We start from the raw sequence: 2131 nt of genomic DNA, 5'->3' as shown, positions 1-2131 counted from the left end.
AGGATAGTTCTAGAAAGCAGAGGGCGTAAGAATAGTCACATGATCTCGCTGACGCAACAATATCAAGACACCTATCGAACAATAAAAATGTTTAAATTGAAATGTTAAAAACAAAGCCTACAATAATTTTCAAATATAGTATTTAATAGCTATGAGCTACACTTTTCGTGTGATAACAACTTTTCCCACATCCCCTAACCAATCCGTATGTATAATAATGGTTGGAGACGGCTTGAATGGGTAATTATATTGTAATAGATATACGCGTTATTTTATTTATTTTTTTACTGCAAATGGACCCGTATACACGTTTGTTTTTCTAAACCTAAGCCAGCAATGTGCTGATGAGCGCGCTGCAGTTTTTCAAATGTCGGAACTTAAATTAATTTTATGCTTTAGGGATAAAACTCAGAAATAGGTTGATATTTGAGGGCGTATTTAGTTGATGTTGTGATTATTTTTGTGGTATTTAAGCATGTTGTAGTGAATTTTGTGGTATTTAAGTTTGTGCTGTAGTGAATTTTGTGGTATTTAAGCTCGTGTTGTGGTGATTTTTTTGTGGTATTTTAGCTCGTGTTGTAGTGATTTTTGTGGTATTTTAGCTCGTGTTGTAGTGATTTTTGTGGTATTTAAGCTTGTGTTATCGTGATTTTTGTGGTATTTAAGCTTGTGTTATCGTGATTTTTGTGGTATTTTAGCTCGTGTTGTAGTGATTTTTGTGATATTTTATCTCGTGTTGTAGTGAATTTTGTGGTATTTAGCTCGTTTGTAGTGATTTTTGTGGTATTTAAGCTCGTGTTGTAGTGATCACTACAACACGAGCTAAAATACCACAAAAAATCACCACAACACGAGCTAAAATACCACAAAAATCACTACAACACGAGCTTAAATACCACAAAAATCACTACAACACGAGCTTAAATACCACAAAAATTTTTGTGGTATTTTATCTCGTGTTTTAGTGATTTGAGGGTAGTTTTAATCGATGTTGTACTGAGTTTCCTTTAAACCATAGACCAAGTTCCTGTTATTGATTCGACTCCAGATATTTCAAAACTGAAAATAAACTACTACAAACATTTGTTGTTGTAGAGCGAATTATTACAAAGTATTGTGTAACCCATATTTTTTGGTTGTGGTTGATCTGACACGCGCGTGAAAAATCTGACCCACTGGCCTAGTTGCATTTCGTCGTGAGTTTCATTGTATCCAATTCTTAATTAGTTTTTGAAATCGAGAAAAATATTAATATCAAGTATTTATGTTCAAAATATGAAGTTAATATAGCTTCACAAATAATGTCAGTTTCATTTTTTTAGGTTTGCTGGCGTTTACCCAAATTAGATTGCCATTAAATTTAAGACCTGCAGTGTTTAAGAAAAGTATCAGCTTCCCTAAGGTTATACGTATTCAAGTAACTCATGAATATATAATTTATAAGTGGCTATTCTAGCAAATAAACAAGTTGGCCAAGTCAAGACTTCAGTCGGTTATAAAACAGGTCGAATATACAGATTTTTACTTTACTCACTGCGCAAGCGTCAGAATGTGGGTAGGGAACAGGGAATACGAAGAACGCGGTGTTGCTAGATCACGACTGTTAAGAGTAGCTAGCACGTGTGTGTCGACGATGAAACGGACCAAACTGCTTGTCAGGTGGACAGAAAACGAAGCAGTCCATGTGTTTATAAGTTCACCACCACAGATTTGAAATGCCCTCTTTTCTTTTGTAAACGGTAGGTCTTTCTATATCGATCGCTGGAGTTGGCTTTGGTTAATTACAGAACGCGGCCTCCTGTACCGTCATGCATTTAGAAATAGCTCATACAAGTGGCAACTCCACCCGCGGCAGTGTTCCCTACAAAGCGGAGACACGGGGAGGTGCAAAGCAAGACCAGTATCAAATTGATATAGTTATATACATTTATTATTACCTGTTTTTCCTTGTTACTTCTGGGAAAGTTCCCGTGTGTACGTGTGTGTGTGTGTGTGTATATATATATATATATATACACACACACACACTACTACTGACTAATACTTCTTTACGTTACTTTCGTACCTACCTCCTTCGTTAGTACTTTACCAAACGAAACGGCCTACGTTACGTTACCGTTACTTTACGTAC

General features: G+C 35.8%; 1 protein-coding gene across 2 annotated transcripts in view; it reads left to right on the top strand.

Annotated features, from left to right (window-relative positions):
- LOC106469414 overlaps nt 1–2131 on the top strand; it is a 56041-nt gene that overhangs the window by 18415 nt on the left and 35495 nt on the right. The window contains exon 1 of one of the 2 annotated variants that reach the window (XM_013929905.2): nt 1600–1739. The exons of the other annotated variant lie outside the window; for it this stretch is intronic. The gene's annotated coding sequence lies outside the window, so the exon portion shown is untranslated. Of the gene's footprint in view, nt 1–1599; nt 1740–2131 lie in introns of those variants that run through there. 2 annotated transcript variants of the gene reach the window in all.

Source organism: Limulus polyphemus, unplaced genomic scaffold (genome assembly GCF_000517525.1).
Source record: "Limulus polyphemus unplaced genomic scaffold, Limulus_polyphemus-2.1.2 Scaffold3472, whole genome shotgun sequence".
Lineage (NCBI taxonomy): Eukaryota > Metazoa > Arthropoda > Merostomata > Xiphosura > Limulidae > Limulus > Limulus polyphemus.
The sequence above is the reverse complement of the archived record's forward strand: the minus strand, read 5'-3'. Positions and strand labels throughout refer to the sequence as shown.